This window comes from Sorghum bicolor, chromosome 3 (genome assembly GCF_000003195.3).
Source record: "Sorghum bicolor cultivar BTx623 chromosome 3, Sorghum_bicolor_NCBIv3, whole genome shotgun sequence".
NCBI lineage: Eukaryota > Viridiplantae > Streptophyta > Magnoliopsida > Poales > Poaceae > Sorghum > Sorghum bicolor.
The window spans coordinates 59,486,769-59,495,600 of NC_012872.2; positions in this window are offsets into that span (position 1 = coordinate 59,486,769).

Here is an 8,832-nt window from a genome sequence, read left to right on the forward strand (position 1 = left end):
GCAGTGGCAGGCTCTGGCAGCTAACCAAACAGCCTCATAATGGTGTTCGCTCGCGTTGGGCCTGCCCTAAGGCCAATGTTTGGGTGAAGGCGTCAATGCGTCATTGCCCCCTGTTCCATGCTCTGAATATTTCAAAACAAACTATTGAAAAGATGATAATGGTTATATTTGTATTTAAAAGTAGTTTCAAAATTTATATCATTGCTATATTCTGCTTACATTCCATACTATTAATCGATGGTGAAACCGGTGTCTGGGTAGCCATGATGTGTAGTTTCTGTCAGTTGATTGCGTTTATCATATACTGAGAAAAAAAAGAGGCACTCGCTCTTACCGGCCTGCTGTCACCGATGATTGCAAGTGGATAATCAAGTTGCAAAGAGCTCGGATATTGCGCCACTTGGAGCGGCCACCCATCATCGTTATCGTCCGAACTGAGGCCGCAACCGCGTGGGCATGCACGCACGCACGTAATGACCATGGACTTCTGCGAGACGTGCCCTACCGTATAAACGCCCATGTGCGTACCGGCACGTTCCAGCTAAGATATACTGCTGGTGCTGATGAGAATGAGAGAGCCTGCAGGGCCGGCTATCAGGTCAACTGCATGCGATTAGCTGGAAACAATATACGTAGCCAACAACCGAAGGCTGAAGCTACTGTCCTGTGATCCTGTCCATAGGGAGGGAATGTTCGGTGACATACCACGTAAACAACACCAGCATGACAAGGCCGCGCACAACAAGTCAGACGCAAATCCGCGTACAAGACAAACGCCGTACGTACTTGCAGCTCTGCGTATGATTGATCCAGCTTGCGTATGCGTATCTACACTACGGGAAGGGGGAAGCAGCTGTCGACATGGACCATTCGGTGCGCCAAATACATTAGTTCTTTTACGTGATTGACCTTTGAGGCAGGCCTTTTTTATATATATTTTTACCACCCCTTTCAATTGTGAATTCCCTGTTTCGAGGCTAACATCACATGATTGGGTAGTAGGTGTTTCTCTGAATGTGAACCTGCGGTGGTTGGTTAAAGCTGAATGTCTCTTGAAGGGAACTCGATCGAACTCGGATCCATTGCTGGCTGGTGACGAGCCTGTTGCCTGCTACTGCGACAACTTGCTGTAGCAGTACAATGCAGTAGAAAGGTAAAGCAATGTCAGTCAGCTTCAAACCAGACTGCCATGATTCCATTCAACTACCTGACCCTGGTCTCTAGTACTGGAAGGGTTACGCTGTCACCAACCATATACTGCTACTATACGTCTGAGATTCTGGTCACCGCGCGTGGGCGCGGACATATGCATCCTGCTCCTGTTGATGCCACATCTACCGGTAGCAGCTAAACACACTGGATGATTACACAGTCACAGTACACACACCGGTTGGATGATTGCGAAGAACCTTTGGCCTGTGGAAACATAGAGCGCTCGTATTCCTCAGTGCTACTGATGGTACTGTCTGTCTGGATGGAGTGAACGTACACGCGGTAGTGTGTCACCCTCACCCTGTCTCTCTGACGTACGTACCACGGTCAATGGATGATGAGCTGGAAGCCAAGGCAGCATGCATGCAATGGCCAGTGGCCACAAGCTAGCAGCAGCCCTCTCCGATCCCTCTCCCTGGCTCTTGGGTCTGGCTCCGGCTCTGGCCGGCTTCGTTCGTATAGAGGCATTGCATGTGACATATTTGCCTGAGCATGTGGGCTTTGCTTCATTCCTCCCCGCGCTCCTCAGCTCCAATCATTCACCGGTCACCACCACCAGTCGCGGACAAACTTCCAGCCGCCGCCGGCGCTGCCTGCGACGTCGTCGCTTTTATCATGGCTGACGGACGGACCCGGCCGGCGGGCATAATCCTGCGTGGAATTTTAAGTGGGATTCGGACGTACGCCACCGCTGCATCTAGCTCATCTTACACTCCATTCCTTGATCGTGGAATACAGTTGTTAGCCAGAAACGGAAAATTGTGTGCACCTGTCTAGCGAATCGGAGGTCTTGTTTAGTTCCAAAAAAAAATTGGATTTCGGCACTGTAGTATTTTTGTTTTTATTTGACAAATATTATCTAATTATGGACTAATTAGACTCAAAACATTCATCTCGTGGTTTTCAGACAAACTGTACAATTAGTTTTTCTTTTCGTCTTTATCTAATGCTTCATGCATGTGCTCCAAGATTTGATATGATGAAGAATCTTGAAAAATTTTTGGTTTTTGGGTGAACTAAACAGGGCCGCAATATCGGATATAGGAACTTGACGATGTGGACGTTTGAACCAGATATGATGCTACATGTGCACATGTGTCATGTGCTACACCTACACCCCCCAGGCAATGCAGTCAATGTACCCTCGCTACAGCAAATAAACACGAGCATAGCTAGAACCAGGCCCACCAAACAGGGTCCAGTCCAGGGCAGCACCAGGCCGTGCTGGCCCGGCGCGGCGTGCCGAGCGCCAGCACTCTAGTCATGCAGCAGATCGAGCTGCTCGGAGAAAGGAAGCACAAGTCCCGAGGCATGCCCGTGATGTGACGACCTTAGCTAGCACTAGCAGTCTGGTACGGTCGATCGACGGATCGAGTCCGGTGGCCGTCCCCGCCGGCATCCGTAGCAATTGTTCCGCTCGAGAGGCGCGCGTGCGTGCACCACCCCGTCCCGGCAGCCTGGGCCTGTCACTGCCTTTCGCGCATGGCCATGGCCAGCCAATGCCCCCCCGGCCCCGGACCGGACGGCCGCCGGACCCTCCACGACGCGATCGCGAGCGGCGGGCTCGCAATCGATAGCCTCCAGGACCCGCGGGCGGGACGCGGCTGGCTCGCGCGAGCCCCGTGAAGACAGAGACATCCATCGCCTCTCGACGATCCCCTCGGCCGCCGCGGTCGAGCGCGCGTTCAGTCCGTCTCGCGTCCGATGGCATCCATCGTCCCGGGAGCGCGCGCTGCGGGTGGATTGCGGCTGTGCTGGTTGCACTGGGGAACCGGCTGGGGCCATTATTCTCATCCCGTATGTGAGTATGACCAAGACTTCGGGGACGGGCGCACGACCCTTTTTGTCATTAATCAGCACCATTACTATGCTTCTCGGTTCAATTAAAGCTAGCAGTTCGTGTCATGTGCTACTAGACATACAAGACAAGGCCGCCATCTTCTGTTTTCCTTGCCTGTGTGCGACGACGGCTTTGCATGGCTTTTTCTTGTTTGATAGTATTTGTTTTTTGGGACTGCTAGCGCCCGGACGTCGGGCACCAGTACCGTGTCCGGACGCCGAGCCTCCAGCCCGCGCCATACAAAGCGTCAACAACACGTCCGCACGTCGAGCCTCCACCCGCACCACACTGAGAAAAGAAAAAAAAGAAAAGAAAAAGGAAACCCGTCCGTCCGCAACCATCTCGCGCCCTGCTCTACTTGCCCCGCACGGAGGACTGCTCTTGGTCCGCTCCCCAAGCAAGGAGCCCGTCCCCACCACCGCGAGCACCGGATCCACCTCGCCTCTCGTCTCACCGGTCCCTAGCACATCTGTCCGTCGTCAACTCGTCCCGACAGCCTACCCCATAGACTTAACGTTGCAACACAATGCGCGTGATAGTACAACAACATAGATATACTGCTACAACAATAGGTTGAAGTAGCTGAAACACCATAAAACATAGTATTACAACAAACACCGAACACCTACTACAACAACATGTAAACAACTACTACAACATACAGATTGAAGCATTGGATGGAGCAGCTGAAACACCATAAAACCTAGTATTACAACAACAACGAACGACTGCTGCAACAACATGTAATAGCTAATACAATAGCTAGATTGAAGCATTGGGTGGAGAAGCCGAAACACCATGGATATAGTAGTACAACAAACACCGAACAACTGTTGCAACAACTAATATAACAGTGAAGATTGAAGCATTAGATGGAGCAACTAAAACACCATGGTCATAGTACTACAACAATACCGAACAACTGCCGCAACAACATGAAAGAAACTACTAGAACATGCAGATTGAAGCAAGTGAAACAACATCTTGAAACACAGTATTGCAACAAACGATTGAAACCTACTACAACGTCTAGAGAGAACCATTGCAATGATGACGAGACCTGAACCTGAGAGCTCGCCAAAACCCTACCCTACTGCAACATCACTTAAAAACGTACTGCAAAAACCAGAGGACATCATTACAACATGCGCGGGCGCTGAAACCCAAAAGCTCGTCGAAACCTTAACCACCACCACATCCCGTAGATCCAGACCCAAAGGAGAAGTAGGAGGAGGAGGAGGAGCAGAGTTGAAGAACGTGGAGGAGGAGGGAGGAGGCTCAGATCCAGATCCACAGAAGAAGAGGAGGGCTCAGATCTAGATCCATAGGAGGAGGGAGAGGGAAGAGAGTCCTCAGATCCAAATCTTCCCCACCTACCTCGTCGGAGGCGCGCCGTCATCCATGGAGGTCGCAGAGCGAGGAAGAGAGTACGAAGATAGAGAGACGTGCCGCTCGCTGCAAGCCACCGTCGTCGTCTCCACTCCGGTGGCATAGAGACATAGAGGTTGTAGCGGGGTGAGGGAGGGAGGAAGGGAGAAAGAGGGATGGCTCGCCAGCGGCGCAGTAGAGTGCTGGCGTGGACGGTAAGAGAGGCGGAGCAGCGAGAGAAGATGAAAAGTAGTGAATAAAACGAGTGGACAGCAGCGTGAGAGAGAGAAAAAGGCAACGAGTGGAACGGAAGCGGATAAAATAAGTAGACAGTAGCGTCGTCCATCCAGACATCTTATACATATCATTACCGTTTGCTTTTCGTTCCTACCAAAATCTAGCTATACTGCATCCTTACATATAAATTTAACGATATGACAGAATAATCCCCTATCCTTGCAGGACAAAAAAAATAATGTAGCACCCTTTCCACGTACGTCTCCAATAATCGTGCATTTTGAGAGTAATGCTCTACAGTATAATGCATTAATGTTGCCATGGAAGCTCTAAACCTCAACGGTTTCCTTATTATATATGGCAGCTGGCTTCCTCGACGATTGAACAAATTATAGGATGATATCGACTGTAAGTACGTCTAAGTACGAGAGATCGATAGAGGTCAACGGTACGTATATATCCACACACAAATTAATATATCATCAGCCCTCTACTAGCTAAGTGCTGCTGTCATGATAACATAAATGATTAACGTACAAACAACGGAAGGGCCGAGAGACATGCTAGCCATGTCCGCCTGCATGATCTTCGTATAAATACACCTGCCAAGAAACGCGTTCGATCTCGCTGACCGTCTCGCGTTAGTTAGGCCTTGTTCAGTTCTGTAAATTTTTTTTTTTAGATTTTGACACTATAATACTTTTGTTTTTATTTGATAAACATTATCTAATCATAGAGTAATTAGGTTTAAAAGATCCGTGATGAACTGTGCAATTAGTTTTTATTTTCATATATATTTAATGCACCATGTATGTGCCGCAAGATTCGATGTAATGGGGAATCTTGAAAATTTTTAGGAACTAAACAAGACTTTAGTTAATTAGTTATAATAGTTGGCTTAGTTATATCACCGCATCATCAATGTGTTTGTTCCCTGAGGGAATCGAACCAACCAACCAACCAACGGCCGGAGTAAGTACGCTGCAGCTCGATCATGCGCTCTTCTGACATCCTCCCCGAAGCACAGAGAGACGACGACGCTAGCTCACACGGCGAGCGATCATCACTGGGGGGCGGCCGGCCGGGCTCGTACGTACGTGGCTTACGGCTGCCGAGCGGGCGCGATATGATGCCGCGTTCAGCGCCGGGCATTAGGGGCCGGCCGTCACCAACCAAACACATATCCAACAATCTGTCAACCCCGTCGCCCCGGCTCCGGCTGCTGTACAGCGCACAGGCGTGACATTTTATCTCGCGCCGCGCCGGCGCCGCAGTCGCCCGCGTATCTCGAGTCTCGACGGAACCCGGAACACATGGGCCAAAGGGCAAAATTCCAAGCCGGCCAGGGTATAGTTGTTGAGGGCTGCATCACAGAGGAGATCTAGTCAGGAACACTAGTTTAAGTACAGGTTTCTGCTCGTGGTGCACACAGCTCTGTATGCAAATGCAGCCATGCATGAAGGTAAGGGTCTTTTTGTTTGGGATTTACTGTAATTAGCATTGCATATAGGAAATTCCGTGAGATTCTGTGAAATTAGAAAAAATGAACTCAAATCGACAAAGCCAACACTAATCGAGTGAGCCGATCAATATTGGAAAGGATCGTAGCTCTGTCTTTCTCGAATACGCAAAAGGTTTGCGCATCATTGTATTAAGTAGGAAAGGGACTTACACAGAAGCGCCTTAGCGCTGAACACAGAACAGGATCGCAGCTCTGTCTTCATTCTTTAGCGATCTGTATGTACGCGATGGCACCGCCGTTCCTCTTCTACTATCTCAGTACGGACATGACCTAAGGCTGGCAGGTTCATAGAAGAGCACAGCCTAATAAGCCAAGAAGCAGTTGTCTAAGGACGTTATAATATGGCACAGAGGCCTGCACGGCTGCACACCTTGCAATGCATGTGTGTGTACTACGTAGTATGCCAGCGAGCCGCGAGCGCCGAGCGGTTGTGGAATACATACAGCTATTTAATAATATTTTATTAATAATAAAAAATTAGCAAATAATATTTTTAATCATAACTTTTCAGCTAAACCAACATAACAGATGCAGCAACGCGTGCATTTATATATGGCCTCCATCTGTTGCGTGGCGGCATCGCAGAACGCAATAATAAGTTCAAATCAAGACACGGGCAGCGCGACCTCGAAAGCAAAAGGGAGAAGCGACGCGGACACAGCTGACGCCTGCAGTTGAGTGTGGACGTGATCGTGGACTCGTGGTGCTCTATTGTTGGCTCTGTGCTTGGCTTGGGAGCTTGCTTGGATCATGTATTTTGGTCCAACTCGTGCATGATACAATAATGCGATCGACATTTTTATTTTAGGGAATCAGAGTGTCGTCCCAAGCAACGAGCCACAAAATATAATAAGTAACATTTGCCAAGGAGACGACAGCGAAATGAAACCGATGCAACAAGCGCCTTACACGCATAATACTGTGTCCGTGATGGATTATTGTCGACGTACACATCACCGGAAAGCGTTACCTTTCAACGCGTCTGTTTCTTCCATTCATGCCAGGATATGCCGCGTCAGTTATTGACAACTGATTACTCAGTGTGACTGATGGACCTACAGCCAATTATCTTGTGTGCATATTCCCTTACGTGATGAGTCACAGTCTCCCAATGATAGAATGTTGCAAAGAGTACATTATCACAAGGCGGGCGGGCATGTATGGGGTTTCTTCCGATCTGGGAAAAGAAAACGCATGCAGCACAAGGAATGCCCTTTGAATTGCAATGCGTGGCAACCTGCTACGTCTGCGTTAAGCTCCTCGTTTAGTCACACCGTCAGTCCCAAACCACGGTTACATGCATCCAACCAATCCAGAGACAAAGGGTGAAGCAAGGCACTGGTGGCAAGTCATAAGCTACAAAGCAGCTTGATCCGAAACAGAACCGATCATCGGCCCTGCTCAATGTAGGCGAGCAGTACGTAGTGGGTTACCAGAAACGAACCAATCCTCTGCACTTATTACTGCCGGCTCGCCATCGGTGTTGTCCCCTGTCATTACACATTTACACCGGTTGGTCATGACCGCACAAATATATATAGGCCTTGTTTAGTTCTGAAAAAATTTCGAATTTCGCTATTGTAGCACTTTCGTTTTTATTTGACAAATATTGTCCAATCATGAACTAACTAGGATCAAAAGATTCGTCTCACGATTTACAGACAAACTGTGTAATTAGTTTTTGTTTTCGTCTATATTTAATGCTTCATGTATGTGCCGTAAGATTCGATGTGACGGGAAATCTTGAAAACTATTTAGATTTCAGTGAGAACTGAACAAGGCCATAGTCAAACAACGGACAAAAACACTATTGTCAGAGTGCGAACGGTGTGCACCTACAGCTATATGTCGTTGGTGCCGTAACAATCAAGGCCGGACTTTTTAGATCGTGAGATGTCATTTTTATGTTTCCTACTTTGTTTAATGTAAAATAATAAACGGATGGTAATTAAATCAGATAGATCATGAGCCACATGTCAGCCATACATGATCCTCGAAGAATACTTTCTGAATTTCGTGTGCCACCACGGTCTGGAGCTCTGTAGACCCTTCAGTTGCAAGACGGCGAGATACGGCGCTACACACGCGACGCGGATCCAACCGAAATTCGGCGCAACCGCGCAGCGCCGGGAGAGTTTGACCCGCGGCGAGAGCACCTGCCCGCGGCCAGCACCAGCAGGGCGCGCACGACGCAAGCACAAGCCGCCGCACGAAGCGCAGCGTCAGCGTCACCACCCACTCACAGCCCACACAGCCAGCAGGCCACTCCCCCCCCCCCCCCCCCCCCCCCCCCCCCCGTGTCCATGACCATGAGATGAGACCATGACCCATGAGACTGGCATGAGCCACAGCCAGGCCAACAGCGCCAAGCGCGGCAGGTGCGCCCTAGTAGTCTCCTGCTGCAAGGCTGCATGCTGCGCCCTGCCCCTGCGCAGCCACCTAAACTAGCGCCTTGTTTACTTTCAAAATTTTTGACAAAATAAGAATAGTAGCATTTTCGTTTGTATTTGACAAATATCGTCTAATTATAGACAAACTAGGCTCAAAAGATTCGTCTCGTCAATTCCGATAAAACTGTGCAATTAGTTTTTATTTTCATCTATATTTAATACTCCATACATACGTTTAAAGATTCGATGTGACAGGGAATCTG